Source organism: Octopus sinensis, linkage group LG3, assembly GCF_006345805.1.
Source record: "Octopus sinensis linkage group LG3, ASM634580v1, whole genome shotgun sequence".
NCBI lineage: Eukaryota > Metazoa > Mollusca > Cephalopoda > Octopoda > Octopodidae > Octopus > Octopus sinensis.
In genome coordinates, this window is record NC_042999.1 from 149026552 (window position 1) to 149044303 (window position 17752).

General features: G+C 39.2%; 1 protein-coding gene across 2 annotated transcripts in view; it reads right to left on the minus strand.

The window, feature by feature from the left end:
- LOC115209258 (DIS3-like exonuclease 2) overlaps positions 1-17157 on the minus strand; it is a 77684-nt gene extending 60527 nt beyond the window's left edge. The window contains exon 1 of one of the 2 annotated variants that reach the window (XM_029777552.2): positions 16859-17157. The gene's annotated coding sequence lies outside the window, so the exon portion shown is untranslated. The remainder of the gene's footprint in view (positions 1-16858) is intronic. The other variant, XM_036501477.1, reaches the window with a different exon arrangement.
- Positions 17158-17752: the final 595 nt, after the last annotated feature.

The window sequence follows — 17752 nt, forward strand, 5'->3', positions numbered from 1 at the left end:
AATTACTCCAATGCTGCTTGTAACCCCTATTTGCAATCAAAATGGATACCAATATACAGGAAGACGGTAGGATTAAAATATAGAGCAGCATAGCAATCAGATATTTACTTCAGAATTATGGTGCAGCTGTAATATAAGATAGGTTTTGGATTATTCAGTCAAACGTAATGCTTGTTTATTCATTGTTTTAGGTTAATTATGCATTACCTCATAGCTTTGAGATTTCAATAAGTGATTGTTCATTTTTAGAATGACAGTGTAGGGAAGGAGTGAGAAGCTAATTCTGCTGGTTTTAACAGAAAACAGGCAGAATATGGTTGGTTTAAATGCTAATGAGTTAAAGCTTTAGAGTTAACTTTCATTTTAATTAATGATTTCCTTGAAAAAGTGGGATACGAACATACACAAAAACATAGAGAGAGAGAGAGAGAGAGAGAGAAAAGCAGGGAGAGGGAGAGCATGGGGGATGGAGGGAGAGGGAGGAAAGAAGAAAGTAATCTTTAACACTAAAATGTAACAAATGGCAGGAATCATTACAAAATCTGTTCAAGATGTACAAAAAAAAAAAGGGCTGGCTTCCATCAATCAGGATTGATCTTATATATGCACCTGTATGAGGGATTGTCTCTGAGATGAGTGTGTTTAGAACCTCTACACAGAGTTTTGTCTATTGCACAATTAATTCCAACATATCAATATTTTTCAACTCAGTTTGACGTATATGAGTCTTTGCCATGTTTGTATTTAGTATACAGACAACTGTCCCGAGGGATTTTTATTTTTGTTACCTCAGCCCTATTATTATAATTAGCTACTCTAATTCTGGTGTGACCAGTGGCTAACACTCTAAAGGTCATAGGTTAAAAGTCCAAGCTAAACAAAGTATGCTAACGAAAACAGCATATTATATTTAGCTTGAAAATGAAGACATAATTTCTGTATATCTTTACACAGGAAATGCTTACAGCATATAAAATTCAAAAGAGAAATTACCTCTATTTTATTCTACATTTCTTGACCTTCAGAAATATTTTGTCTGCATAAAGTGATTAAACAATTAATATATTTCTGTATATAGTCCAAGGAAGGTGGTTTTTTAAAAAACTTTTATTGTTTCACACAGAATTTTTTTATGGGTTCAGTCCCACTGTGTGGCACCTTGAGCAAGTGTGTTATACTATAGCCTCGAGCCGACCAAAGCCTTGTGAGTGGATTTGGTAGGCAGAAACTCAAAGAAGCCTGTCGTGTATATATATATATATATATATATATATATGTGTGTTTGTGTATATGTTTGTGTGTCTGTGTTTGTCCCCCCAACATCGCTTGACAACCGATGCTGGTATGTGTTTATGTCCCTGTAACTTAGCAGTTCAACAAAAGAGACTAATAGAATAAGTACATGGCTTATAAAGAATAAGTCCTGGGGTTGATTTGCTCGACTAAAGGCGGTGCTCCAGCATGGCCACAGTCAAATGACTGATACAAGTAAAAGAGTAAGGAGTAAAGAGAGTAGTACAAGTGAGGGAGTTTTTTTCTAATGATTTAGGACAATTTGAATATTGTTAGAGCAGTTCAGGTGTTACAAAAGAGATATTTAGAGAGAGTAACTGGAAGAGAGAGACAGGTCACAATTGATTTGGAGTTACTTTTATTAGATCTATATTATTACATTTCATGGATAATATTATGAAAACAAAGGACAGGGGAAAACTTCTCAATTACACTTGTCTAAACTATGTCAAAAGAGTAAGGCAGAAATTAAATTCATTATAAATGATGATGATGATGATGATGTTGGTGGTGATGTTTAACATGGTGATGATGATGATGAAATTGAATTTAGAAATGTTAAATCTTTTTTCTTTGATGCTAAAATAGAAACTGAAATGATATATGATTGATGCTAAATAGCAAACACATATACAAATAGCAAAAAAAAAAAAAAACAAAAACAATAACAAAACTTTGCTAGCTGGTCACTGCAACCTGCTGTGAAATGTGTCCGATGAAATTACCTTAGTATAAAATATCAAAACTGACATATTTGTCATATCAATGTGATATTGTGAAAATGGCATTCAATGTCAACTTTCATCAAACACTAATTAAAAATAAATTAAATAAACATTTATATAAGTAATAATCATCATCATCGTTTAATGCCTGTTTTCTATACTGGCATAGGCTGGATGGTTTGACTGGGGACTGGCAAGCCAGAAGGCTGCACCAGGCTCCAGTCTGATCTGGCAAGGTTTCTACGGCTGGATGCTCTTCCTAATGCCAACCACTGAAAGTGTAGTGGGTGCATTTTATGTACCACCGGCACAGGAGCCACTCAGGCAGCACTGGCATTGGCCATATTCGTCCAATATATTTAACAACATTCTACATTTAGTAACCAAATAAAACAGCTGAGCCAAATTATAATCATAATAAACGAGGATTTATATTTTCATAAAAAGCACCATTCAAGCATGGCCGATGCCAGTGCTGTGTAATTAGCACCTGTGCCAGTGGCACATAAAAAGCACCATACAAGCATAGCCGATACCAGAGCTGCCTGATTGGCAGACATGCCGGTGGCACGTAAAAAGCAGCAGTTGAGCGTGACTGATGCCAGTGCCACCTGACTAGCTCCTGTGCCAATGGCATTTAAAAGGCACCCACTACACTCTCAGAATGGTTGCCATCAGGAAGGGCATCCTGCTGTAGAAACCTTGCCATATCAGATTGGAGTGCAGCCCCCAGGATTACCAGTTCTCAGTCAAACCGTCCAACCCATGCCAGCATGGAAAGCAGACATTAAATGATGATGATGGTGACTTATAGCTATTTTGTAAACTAAAATATAAAAAAAAATATTAGCCACACAATCACAGTAAATATACAATGAAAATGTTTTAATTTTCTTAAATTAAACAAGGATGAAAATTGATAAATGTAAATGGGTCTTTGTTGGGTTTTAACAATGAGGATTCACTTATTTGGATCAGTGAATGGCTGAGCATTGCATAGACATATGTACTTTGACTCTTTAGCATTCCCTTTATTCTGTCAAAAGTAATGCTTATGATTCAAATTGTTTTGAATTAATCCTTTTGTTACCATATTTCTGTTGAAATGCTCTGTGTTTCTTTTAATTAAATACAAGAAAGAATTTAGTAAAATAACTTAGTTATCATTAAGCTAGTGTTAGCAACGGAGGCGCAATGGCCCAGTGGTTAGGGCAGCGGACTCGCAGTCATAGGATCGCGGTTTCGATTCCCAGACCGGGCGTTGTGAATGTTTATTGAGCGAAAACACCTAAAAGCTCCACGAGGCTCCGGCAGGGGATGGTGGTGATCCCTGCTGTACTCTTTCACCACAACTTTCTCTCACTCTTACTTCCTGTTTCTCTTGTACCTGTATTTCAAGGGGCCGGCCTTGTCACTCTCTATGTCACGCTGAATATCCCTGAGAACTACGTTAAGGGTGCACGTGTCTGTGGAGTGCTCAGCCACTTACACGTTAATTTCACGAGCAGGCTGTTCCGTTGATTCGGATCAGCCGGAACCGACAGAGTGCTTCCATCCCCATCCATTAGTGTTAGCAACATAAATTGTGACTAAGGTTTGGTGGAAGATTTTAATTCAAAACTTTTGAAAACAAGACTACAGAGCCAGAGGTGGTTTCAGCCGGGTTAGTCTCAAAAGGGTTAAGAATTGTTTCTCTATTATACATTTTAACCCTTTTGTTACCATATTTCTGTTGAGATACTCTGTGTTTCTTTCAATTAATTCTAAACATAACAAAGAATTTAATAAAATAACTTAGTTATCATTAAGCTAGTGTTAGGAACATAAATTGTGACTAAGGTTTGGTGGAAGATTTTATTTCAGAACTTTTGAAAACAGAGCCAGGTTGGTATCAAAAGGTTTAATCATGCAGTATTTTGCAGCTTTTAAAATTTTGATGCAGGAACTGTTTATTTTTAGAATGATATTGTAGGGTTGGTGTGAAAGGTTACATCTGGTCAGTTTGAGTATAAAAAAAGAAGAATATTTTGGCTGGATATGACTGGCTTAAATGCTAAAGGGTCAAATGTAATTCCTAAGCACAATCACATGACACAGTGTATGAAAAGGCTGTACTTTTTAATGAGGAAAAGAGAAAGCTGTGCAAGAGGGGCTAGGGTTCCTGTTAATAGTAGGAAAGTAATATCCGATTTTAGAGGATGTGATGGATTTCATTAAATAAGAATAAAAGGAGACATCAAGAATTCCCATGAATGGTGGGGGAGGGGACCAGAGAAAAATGCCCAATGAAATCATAAAATCACAACAATCCATAGATGCCATGAGTAAAGAAATAAACAACAGATCAATCAATGCATTACTGTTATTAATATCATTAGAGCAGTGGATTGGGAGAATTGTTAAGGTGCTGAAGAATGCTTTGCAGTGTTTGTTCCGGTTCCTTACATTCTGAGTTCAAATCTTACCAAGATAAACTTTGCCTGTCATCTTTTAACTTTGATAAATTTGAGTACTAGTCACATGCTAGGATCGATGTAATTGATTAAGTCCTCCCTTTTCCCTTCAAAATTGCAGGCCTTGTACCAAAATTAGAAACCATTATTATTATTATGTTGAGGGTCGTGGATCCTTAGCGCATAGGACAAAATGTCTTGAGGTATTTCTTTTGTTCTGAGTTCAAATCCCACCAAGGTTAGCTTTGCCTCTCTTCCTTTCAAGGTGAATAAAATACAGTATCAGTCAAGAACAGGAGCCAATGACACTGACTAATTCCACCCCAACAAATTTCAGGCCTTGTGCCTACGATAGAAACAACTGTCAAGGGTGGAGGATTTAGCAGAATTGAAAGAGCATTGACAAGAAAAATCATGTGGTATTTGTTCCAACTCTTTACATTCCGAGTTCAAATACTGCTGAGGTGAGCTTTGCCTTTCATCCCTCCAAGATTAATAAAATAAGGTATCAGTCAAGTTTTAGGTTCGATGGCATCAACTAAGGCCTCCTCACATCCCATCAAAATGGTTGGCCTGTGCCTAAATCATAAACGGTTTATTCTGAAGAAAGAGAAGTGGTAGCAGATCTAGCAAGATGTCTTTGCATTAGTGTTGTGATGAAATATCACTGGTTGTCAGATGACTTTTGAGTATAACAGAAGATCCTCATTAATGAATTAGTCACATATATGTTCTGAGTTCAAATTACACTAGTAATCAACCTTGCACTTCACTGCTTCAGCTCACTAAAATTAGTACTAAATGTATACTGGTATCAACTTATTAACTATACAGCCTTTCTACAAATTTGTGGCCTTGTGCCAATGTAAGAAATACTTATTATGAGGGTTGTGGGTTGGCAGAAATGTTAGAGTGTAACTACAGATATTTATGTTTTGAGTTCAAACTTTACTAAGTTCGACTTTGCCTTCCATCCTTCTGGGGTTGATAAAATAAAGTGTCAGTCAAATACTAGATTTGATTCCAATTGACTACATCAGCCACCAAAATGTATGGCTTTGTGCCAATGTGAAAAATCCTCATCATCATCATCACGACATAAGAAAGGTTGTACACCATATTCAGATACTGACATGAAACTGTTTATGTCTTAAAATAAACTAATAACAATGGTAAAAGTAAAACTTTCCCTAAAGCTAACTAGGAAAGACCAAGATGTCTGGTGATATGAGGTTATTGGAAAGACATGTCCACATCAGTAAAACTGAGTTCTAGAAGCTTTGTGTTCCACCCACACGTAAGAAAACTTTCCATACTCCCTACCCCAACAAACCAAACTCACATTTCCACTTCATTGAAAGAAAAATGACAACGCTATTCAAAAGAAGATTTGTTTTTTTTAGCTTGGAGCTGAGAAAACTAATAAGGAGGGTACAGGAGGTGGTTGAAAAAACCAGCTTCTATATATGGCTGAAGCGAGAAGACCAAAAATGGCTTGAAAAGTCATGACATGCTGGCGGAAAATAACATCACTAGGTGAGACAAGCTGACACTGAATTAGCTTCGCTGAATGACAGGTGACAGTCGTTCAGAGAATGCGTGGGCTAAGTCTATGAGCCTTCATTGGTCAGTTAAAGTTGAGACAGTGTCACATGACAACGTGCTGGGGCTGCCTGCTGGAGCCTAGCAGCAGGTATTTAAAGGGAAAAATTTGACAAGTCAGTCAGTCGCCCGTTAACACTCATTGACATTACATCAAAGAGGCCAGGTAACAGAAGAAAGAAGACATGCACCCAACACCAGAGCTGAAGACACCTCCGAAAAGGGGGGGGCCCTGCCACGTCAAAACGGTAGAGGAGTAGGGGCCAAAACCAGATGTGGTTCCTCTTGATGATGTCTTGAGCTAACCTAGATTCTATATAGGAGCTGTTGTGGTAGCAGACCACGAAACATGGTTGAAATACCTTCCTGCTTATGTCCCACTCCCTGATCTTGTCCTCTTGGCCCTATTTCACATATCATTGCTATCTGCTAACTCCCCCCCCCCCGACCTGTGTGTTCCACCCACATGTAACAAGAAAACTTTTCACACACCCTACCCCAACAAACCAAACTATATATCTACATCTCTTCTCTTCCTCACATTTCCTCCTTCATGCACTATGCACACTTCTCACCCCTCAATCTGGTCCTCATGGCCCTGCTTCTCTGTATCATTGCTATCCAGTACCTCTCCTCCTCATTCTATATACCCAGGTTCTCACCACTCACTGCATTCCCCTCCCCACTCTCTTATTTGGCAATGTCCTGCCACTTATGACGTTTGAACCTCAAGAGTATGCCCTGGCACCTGCCACCATCTATATCTCTCTCTGCCTTTACTTGACCATCCCATTTATATTTTGACCCCTGTCCCTTGTGAGTATGCCCGGCAATTTGCCACTATCTCTATCCTGCTGTCTCCCACTCTTTCTCTCCTTCTCCTGCTCTTCCCTCAGCTTGGATAACCAAGAATCTCCGTTGGGTAACCATCTCCCTTGTGGCAGCACACCTGTTTCTGTCCTCATTCCTGATCTCTCTCTGACCAGGTAACCTTGTACCTCCTCTACAACAAGACACCTGTTTCTGTCTATCTGTCTCACTATAACCTTTCATCATCCAACACAAGATCACCTCCTCCAATGCCCCCTCCCCTCTCAAAAGATTTTTGTCTTGCAAGTTACATGGTGACCCTGTCAGTGCAGGTGACACTTAAAAAGCATCCAGTCGACACTGTAAAGTGGTTGGCATTTGGAAGGACATCCAGCTGTAAAAACCTTGCCAAAACTATAATAGAAGATACTTGCCAAGGTGCCATGTAGTGGGACTGAACCAGGACCCATGTGGTTGGGAAACAAGCTTCTTACTACACAACCACACCTATGTGTGTGTGTGTGTGTGTGTGTGTGTGTGTGTGTGTGTGTGTGTGTGTGTATATATATATATATATATATATATCATCATCATCAGCCAGTATTTTAAATCCAGGTTTTGTCCCTGCTAACAGGGGTGGCTGGATCTACCTCAATGCCATAGCATCTGAGGTAGGCAGATGCAGCCCACCCCAACCTTTGGGCTGGCTAGTGCCCATCCTCCTTTGCTATCATGAGGCTTTTTTTGGAGCTGGATTTTCTACAGGAAGCAGTTTCTAGACATGAGTGGTCCCAAGACCAAGGCCTCAACCACAATTGGGGCTGTTATTTCTGTTGGCCACTAACTGTTTCTCTCTCAGTGAAAGGAAGATTGTATGATGCATGTATACAAACAGCAATTCTACACAGTAATGAAATGTGGGCCCTGAATGCAGAGGGCGTGCAAAGTCTAGAGAGGAATGAGGCTAGTACGCTCTGCTGGATGTGTAATACAAGTGTACATGTTCGACAGAGTGCTAGTGTTTTGAGAGAGAAGTTAGGCATAAGAGGAATTGGTCGCAAGAGAGAAGACTGCTGGTTTGGTCATGTGATGCAGATGGATGCCAACGGCTCCATAAAGAGGTGCTGATCTCTCAAAATGGATGGAACATGTGGAAGTGAGAGACCCAAGAAGACCGAAGGATCGAGATGCCTGGTGCTTTGCCAAACTCAAGAAGACCCATACTCTGCAGCAAAAGTGTTAAGACCAATTCTTCTGGTGGTGTAAAATACTTGTGCTGGTGCCACACAAAAGCATCCATGTGGCAACACATAAAAGCATCTATGTAGTGCCATGTAAAAGTGCCCGTGCGGTGTCACATAAAAGCATCTGTGTGGAACCACATAAAAGCGTCCATGTGGTGCCACATAAAAGCAGTCAGCCTACTCTGTAAAGAGATTGGCATTAGGAAGGGCATCCAGCCATAGAAAGCATGCCAAAGTAGACTGGAGTCTGGTGCAACTCCCCACCTTGCCAGCTCTGGTAAAACCGTCCAACACATGCCAGTATGGATAATGGACTTTAAAAATGATGGTTAAAAATAGTGGTTAAGATCCCTGGCTTTCACCCAGGCGGTCCCAGGTTAGTTTCCTGACATGGGAAATTGTTCAGCTTAGATATACTTGGAGACTGTCAGAATGATGCAGACGCCTCTGAGGAGAACCAGATGTGGTTCGAAAATCGATTAGGGTTCTTCATCATATTTTTAATGGCAGTGCATCAGCACGGCCGCAGCTCTAAGCTGAAACTACAGAAAGAAAAATATATGTATATATATCATCATCATCATCATCATCGTTTAACGTCCGTTCTCCATGCTAGCATGGGTTGGATGGTTCGACCGGGGATCTGGGAAGCCAGAAGGCTGCACCAGGCTCCAGTCTTATCTGGCAATATTTCTACAGCTGGATGCCCTTCCTAACGCCAACCACTCCGTGAGTGTAGTGGGTGCTTTTTACGTGCCATCTGCACAGGTGCCAGGCAAGGCTGGCAACGGCCACGGTCAGATTGGTGTATTTTATGTGCCACGGAAACCAGTCGAGGCGGCGCTGGCATCGGCCACGAGTCGGATAGTGCTTTTTACGTACCACCAGACCAGGGATCCTGGCTGGTTCAATTCGATTTCGATTTCGCTTGCCCCAACATGTCTTCGCAAGCAAAGGGGGTTGGCATGGGTGCCTGTCGTACGGTTGGATTGGTGTATTTTACATATATATAGACACACACACACACACAGAGGCATGGCTGTGTGGTTAAGAAACCTGCTTCCTAACCATGTGGTCTTGGATTTTGTCCCTTTGCGCAGTGCCTTAAGCAAGTATCTTCTACTATAGCCTCGGGCCGACCAAAGCCTTGTGAATGGATTTGGTAGACAGAAACTGAAAGAAGCCTGTCGTATATATATGTATTTGTGCATGTATACTCTTCTCTGGACATCACATGATGGTTGTAAATAAATATCAGCATCATACAAGCCGGCTTGTTCATTTTCAGTCTGCCATGAAAAACACGCCTGGCCATTGGGTAATATTTCCTTTCTTGGGAATAGCTGTAGAAAATCTGACTCAACAAATTCTGTCTGATCTATGCAAGCATGGAAAAGTGGACATTAAATGATGATGATGATGATGATGATCTGTTTAAATTGCAATGATGTTTATATCTTGTTATTTAATGATTGTGATGAAGAAAGAAACCTTGACCATGCTAGTTAGATAAGACTGGAACTTGTACGAGACAAAATACTTTCATTTTAAGCCTATTGTTGTTTGGTGTCAAGTCAGCTCAGATCAAGTCAAGTAAACTTACAATCAAAAACATTCGAGGCCATAATCACTCCATCTCATTTTTGAGAAGAGAGAACTAATGGGTACTTTATTCAGTATGTTCCTTTTGTTCCAGTGTGCACAAGGGGTTGCTGAAAAGTTCCTGGCTTTAAGGGTATCCCAAAAGGCCAGGACTTAGAAAAACTGAAGGACAGCTGCAATAGGTATGTAAATCTGAAAAGGGAATATGTTGAATAAAATCATAATTAACTGATCTGCCTATATTTTCTTTTACTCAAAGCCAGGAACTTTTTAGTACCCCCTTGTATAAGGGAGATGTAGGTTCTGTCTCTAGCAGGTTCGGTCTATGTAGAGGCTCCCTCATCAGAACAGTTTTCTTTATGATGATGATTTCATCATTGTCATCTTTTAATGCCCACTTTCCAATGCTTGCATGGGTCAGACGAATTTTGTTGAGGCAGATTTTCTATGATGAAACACATTGTCACAGAATCATCATCATTGTTTAACGTGCGCTTTCCATGCTAGCATGGGTTGGATGATTTGACTGAGGGCTGGCGAACCAGATGGCTGCACCAGGCTTCAATCTTGATCTGGCAGAGTTTCTACAGCTGGATGTCCTTCCTAATGCCAACCATTCCGAGAGTGTAGTGGGTGCTATTACATGCCACCAGCACGGGGCCAGTCAGGCGGTACTGGCAACAACCTCGCTCGAATCTTACACATGCCACCGGCACAGGTGCCAGTAAGGCTATGCTGGTAACGATCAAGCTTGAATGGTGCCTTTTACATGCCACCGGCACGGAGGCCAGATAGCCGCTCTGGCAATGATCACGCTTGAATGGTGCTTTATACGTGTCACCGGCACAGAAGCCAGTTAGCTGCTCTGACAATGATCACACTCAGATGATGCTCTTAGTGCTCCACTAGCACAGATGCCAGTCATAGAATTTGATTTTGATTTCACTTGCCTCAACAGGTCTTCACAAGCAGAGTTTAGTGTCCAATGAAGGAAAGGTACTCATAAGTGGGCTGGTTACACCCCTGGCATAAGCCACAGGTTATGGTCTCACTTGGCTTGCCAGATTTTCTCAAGCACAGCTTATTTCCAAAGGTCTTGGTCACTAGTCATTGCCTTGGTGGGGGCCTAATGTTCAAAGGTCGTACTTCACCACCTCATCCCTGGTCTTCCTGGGTCTACTTCTTCCACAGGTTCCCTCAACCGCTAGGGTGTGGCACTTTTTCACAAAGCTATGCTCATTTATTTTTGCCACATGACCATACCAGCGTAGTCGTTTCTCTTACATACCACATCTAATGCTTCTTAGGTCCAACTTTTCTCTCAAAGTACTTACACTCTGTCGAGTATGTCCTGCTGGACATACTGGCTTCATTCCTTCAGAGCTTACGCATGTCCTCAGCAGTCACCGCCCATGTTTCACTGACATGTAGCATGGTTGTTCGTACACATGCGTCATACAGTCTACCTTTTACTCTGAGTAGGAGGCCCTTTGTTACCAGCAGAGGTAAGATCTCTCTAACTTTGCCCAGGCTATTCTTATTCTAGCAGCTACACTTTCAGTGCGCCCACCCCATTACTGACTTAGTCACCTAGGTAACGGAAACTATCAACTACTTCTAGTATTTCTCCCTGGAATATGGCAGAAGTTGTTCTCTGCACATTTTCAGTGCTTATTGCTCCTGAGCATCTGCCACATACAAAAACTATCTTCCCAGCTAGCCTTCCTTTGATATTGCTGCACCTCTTATGTGTCCATAGCTTAACATCTTATAGGATACATCTTATAGAGTTTCTACCTACGCCTTTTCTACAGATTGAGCAGGGCCATCTACCTGAAGGAATTTGTGGTTTGTCTGCCTTCCTACTTACTAGGACTTTAGTTTTAGCTGGGTTGACTCTAAGGCCCTTCGATTCTAATCCTTGCTTCCACACCTGAAACTTCTCTAGTTCCCTGCCCAGAAAATTTTGTACCTGTGTTCTTTGCTTGTGAGGAACCTAGCGGAACCTCCTCTCCACCTTATTTCTTGGAGGCAGCTCAAATCGACACATCTCAACAATCTTACCAGACCTACATTTCAGTGTGCCGACATTGAGAGTGCCAACCCTGAGGGTGTGGGAGGTGTGGGCTTGCGAGACCCTGGGACGGGGGACAGTAGCATCATGTACCTGAAAAGAAAGTTCGCATTTGGCAGAATTCATAAACAAACAATAGCCTTCAATTCAACCTGCATACACTACACCATCATATTTATGCACTATATGATCACTACCTTACATAGGAGATAAACCCTAAGTAGTGGGTCATCGGAGACAACCAAAGGATGACAGAAGAGAGGAACTCACGGTACAGGTTGAGGGGGTGGGAGGACAGGCGTACCGCGAACTAGCAAATTTAGACGAGAGCATCTTCTGGATACATATTCTTTTGGCGGAGGTATTAAAAATCGAGTAGGGGAATCCAAGTGCATGTGCTAGTTTATATAGGGTGGTGGTGGTGAAGTCTTGGCAAAGCAAGTGGTAATCAGAAGAGAGAGAGAGCCAGACATATATATATATATATATATATATATATATACACACACACACACGACAGGCTTTTTCAGTTTCTTTCTACCAAATCCTCTCATAAGACTTTGGTCTGCTGGGGCTATGGTAAAAGACACTTGCCTAAGGTACTGTGCAGTGGGACTGAACCCAGAACCATGTCTTTGGCAAGCAAGCTTCTTAACCAACCGACCATACCTGTGTCTATTTACAAATATTTCACCATCATATGAAATATATTGATTTGTTATCTGAACACTATTCAGCTATATTAGATTAAGCACAAGGCCACAAGTTTATGTTATAAATGATGAATGGCAAAGTCAACCCTGGCATGACTTAAACATGGAATGTAACTAAACACCACAAGCTCTACCAGTTCTGACACCACTCTATTCATTTCTTCAAGATATTAAAATGGTATTTTGATTTATTATAAAAGAAGTCATTAACCCTTTTGTTACCAACCCGGCCAAAACCGGCTCTGGCTCTGTAGTACAAATGTCTCATTTTCAAAAGTTCTGAATTAATATCTTCCACCAAACCTTAGTCACAATTTATGTTCCTAACACTAGCTTAGTGATAACTAAGTTATTTTACTAAATTCTTTGTTATATTTAAAATAATTGAAAGAAACACAAAGCATCTCAAAATAAATACAGTAACGAAAGGGTTAAGATATTTTTTCTTCCAAGTTTGAAATATTCTAATACCATAATTTGGGTAAAGGAAATATTCTATAAACATCTTTGTCGGGCAGTTCTGAGCAACTCTGAACCAGTTTATTATAAATCAGTGAACAAAACCAGTAAATATGAAGACCAGATTTTAAAATATTGAACAGTGGTTCTCAACCATTTTTTACCTAAGGACTAGTGGCAGCTCATGTATAGGAACTGTAGAACTGCAGCACCCCCTATTTCTGCTTGATATTATCTACAACATTCAATACAATGAGTCCTGTTATCTTTAATTCTTTCTTTATACTTGTACATTATATAATCCTTAAGCTTAATGTCAGTAGACATCCCCTAGTTTATGAAAAAAATACAAAACTCCTTGTATAAAATATGCTCTTCACAGTTCCAGCAACGCGGTGATTGGCTATTGTACGCATGTTCACCTATTCGAGGGAAAGAGAGCACTACGCGAACGACAGTGTTGACCCCAGTGTTCCAGTGGAAGGTAGTGTTTCTTTTTGACTATATATATCATCATCGTTTAACGTCCGTTTTCCATGCTAGCATGGGTTGGACAGTTCAACAGGGGTCTGGGAAGCCAGAAGGCTGTGCCGGGCCCAGTCTGATCTGGCAGTGTTTCTACAGCTGGATGCCCTTCCTAACGCCAACCACTCCGTGAGTGTAGTGGGTGCTTTTTACGTGCCACTGGCACGGGGGCCAGACAAGGCTGGCAAGGGGAGAAAGAAAGTGAACTTTGAGCGAAAAATTAAAAAATAACTTTCAGGGACAGTAGTGGTTTATCGAGGGGGAAGGTTGTGGATTTTTTCCATATCGAAGTATAAGCTGAAAGAGTTCTTTTTATATTTCACGGTAGGTGACCAGGGTTGCCAGGTGTGCGAATAAGAATACAGGAGTTATGGATTGGAGTAGGTAAGATCCAGGTTATGTATGTTTCATAGCAAGCAGAACCTTAGAAGTGGTAAAAATCCAAGCGAGGTGTATACCATCAGGTAGGTACACTTCAGGCCAAGGATATCTTGATTAAATTTGAATCTGATTGAATTTTCCATGCGTCAACATGAACCTCCTTGTGACAATGTAACCTTTAATTTAATCAAGATGTCCTTATCCTGAAAAGTACCCAGTGGTATACACCTCACTTGGATTTTTACCATTTCTGAAGTTACGCTTGCTATGAAACATATGTAGCCTGGATCTTACCTACTCCATTTTGTAACTCTTGTATATATATATGTATATCATCATCATCATCATCGTTTAGCATCCGCTTTCCATGCTAGCATGGGTTGGACGGTTCAACTGGGATCTGGGAAGCCAGAAGGCTGCACCAGGCCCAGTTGAGGTTTCTTTGCACATGCGCGCGATTTATACATACTGCGAATGTGCAAAAATCGAAACGAATCGGAGCGTCAAATATCTGTTTTGAAAATTCCTCTTCAACGTCTATCTTTCTCTAAAGTTCGTGACGCTCTTTTGATGTGTGCCTCGTAAGGAAGAGGCGAATTTTGCGAAATATATACCATAAGGATAAACAAAATGAGCTAAATAATGATTAAAGTTAAGTAAAGGAAATAAGGGCAACAATGAAATTTAGAGCAAAAGGGGTTTTAAGCATATCAAAAATGCAGGGTTGTATGGTAACTTTAGTAGAGTATACGTGTGTTGATGGTAAAAACATTGATCCGATATACATTTCGGAAGTTATATATAGTTTCTCATTTCTTTGTAGAAAGTTAGATCGGAAAAGAAGGCACTTTTATATAACTTGACATCGCTAAATAATTTATGCTTTTTACAGACATCAACGGAAGGGCTTTGTGCTTTTATTTACACTATTAACAACTATGTAATCATTAATAATTGGGAAAAGTGAAAATGAAAATAGTGGACGAAAACCAATGTTAGATGACATCCAAGAAGAAAGTTGTGTGTTTAATACAAAAAGAAATAATAATAATAAATGGCTAAAGCATGAAAAATGGTTAGCATTATGAATAACGCCATTCCTTAAAGGTTTAGAAGCTAAGCATTAGGAGTAGCAGAAAATAACGAGGGATTAACTTATCAAAATAGTAATAATAATAAAATACTATTGATTTCTGTTAATAATATTAATAATAAAGATGCTTTTTTTTACATAAATATTTGTTATCCTATATTTTACCACGAAGCAATAACAGAAAATATTGCAATACAAAACAACAATGAAATTGTTAAGATTTTTCTTTGTTATTTTGAAGAACCAAGTGTTTACATCATTATATAAATAAATAAATATCATGCAACAATATAAAATGTTTCGTTGCTTTATGTTTACAAAATATATATGTGTGTGTGTGTGTGTGTGTGTGTGTAAAACTGGGTTACATAAGGGTGGTGAGACAAAATGAGTAATTTCTGATTTCTCGTTATTTTCTCCATACCTGTTTCAAACAAGTATTGCACCATCATCATTTTGTATTGCTACATTATATCTCTTATGATAATTTAGGAATAAAAATTAGTTAGCATAGTTGTTGTTGTTGAAGTTCAAAATCCTAAACATAAACAGGTGACAAGTACTTATTTTTCAAGAAATTTTTCCTCAACTTTGACCCGTTTGCAATTGAGGTTGAGAACTAAGTATCTGGATAAGTTTTGGTATTTAATTTTTTCTCTTTAATTCTTTTCTCCGTTGGATTCCAAGTCATTGTCCCCCCCTCACACACACACTAATGATAATTTTCAAGTTTCAATAAAAATAATGTCTAAAGTGGGGTAAAATGAGTAATGACATGGTGTGTAAATGTATCATAAAGAGAAACACTCCAGCAGATCGCGAAGAAGCTATAGGGAATATTTTCTTTTCTTTTTTTTTATTTAGTCGACTTTCGTTAATTTCATATCATTTGCCATTTTCCCCTAATCCTCTTTCATTTGACCTAGATATTATTTTTTTTATTTCTGATGTCTAAGGATGAATATCGATGTATATGAGTGTTTTCAAATGTAATTCTGGAGAATTGAAGTAGCAAATTTTACCTTATCTTGTCTTACTCATTTTGCCCCATCCAAATTTATCTTTTATACGCTCAAAGAGAACAGCGATAATTTTCAGAAAGCGATCAGATTATGTTATAATGCTTTTAATGCATTTCGGGAAGGCCAATTCCTTAGCTTATATAGCTTTTGTAAAGAAGTGAACATTTATAAAAAAATTTTTTTTTGTCAAAAATTCAATAAAAACTCATCGTGCTCCCCCACACCATATATAAATATATACATACACACGTACACAAATATTATGCAAGAACACTAGTGTCTCGTGTACTTATATGCGTGTATATATATATATATATATATATATATATTATATATATATACATATATATAGTATGTGTCTATGTAGTGCCGTCTTAAAATATTGGCATACTGGATAGTTGCCCGGGTCCTCAGAGGTCTACGGGCCCAATTCTGATTAATGTATGTTGTGGTTTACTGTCAATAAATGATATAGGTCCTAGTACTTTGATTTGCCCGGAGGCCTATAATGCTACTAAAAAGGCCCTGTATGTACACACACAGATATCTATCTATCTGTTTATACACTGTTCAGAATATATATACTTGTGTGAAGGAATGGAGGTAAAAATAAGCAAACAGAAATCGATGAAAATTTATAGATTAACGGGATTTCGTTATCGTTAAAAAAAAAAAAAAGAGAGAGAGAGAGAGAGAATAAAGAATCAATCATTAACAATTCTCTCTCCCTTCAAATCACCAATAAAAATTAAAATAATTATAATCAGAATTACAAATATGGTAATAAACACAAGCGTAATTATATACATGTAGAATACAAAGAAAAATTGATAAGATTAAATATAAATATAATAATACTAACCGATGTTTTAGTCTTGAAGTTGTGATAGCATAAAAGTAAAGGCTAAAAATGCAGTATATATATGTGGTGTGTATATGTATAATATATATATATACTTCAATATATATTTATAAATAGGTATGTATATATTATATGTGTCAAGGCAGCAAGCTAAAGTTAAAAATTTGGTGTAAGTCTTAAAAAAAAAAAAAACAGCTGCCACAATTTTTTAGAAAATGATCAGAAACGATGAACTATAAACAACTGCTTAACTCGCGTAGTCTACCACAGTTGCTGGCTGCTACAGGGAGCTTCAAGTGAATGACATCGAGTGACGAGTAATGTGCGAATGTAGGTTTGGGCGAGTCGGTTTATGGTTTATGTGCTGTGTGTATTTCTCTCACACTATTTCTCTTTCACACACATACACACATAGTTCTCTCACTCCACGTGTACGTGTGTATATATATATAATATATATATATATATATATATATAATATATACACAACTGGTTTCTTTCAGTATACATATATATGTATATATATATTATATATATATATCATCATCATCGTTTAACGTCCGTTCTCCATGCTAGCATGGGTTGGACGGTTCGACTGGGGATCTGGGAAGCCAGCAGGCTGCACCAGGCTCCAGTCTTATCTGGCAATGTTTCTACAGCTGGATGCCCTTCCTAACGCCAACCACTCCGTGAGTGTAGTGGGTGCTTTTTACGTGCCACCCGCACAGGTGCCAGGCGAGGCTGGCAACGGCCACGGTCGGTTTGGTGCATTTTACGTGCCACCGGCACGGAAGCCAGTCAAGGTGGCGCTGGCATCGGCCACGATTCGGATAGTGCTTTTTACGTACCACCAGTCCAGGGGTCCTGGCATCTGCCGGGTGCCAGTCATAGGAT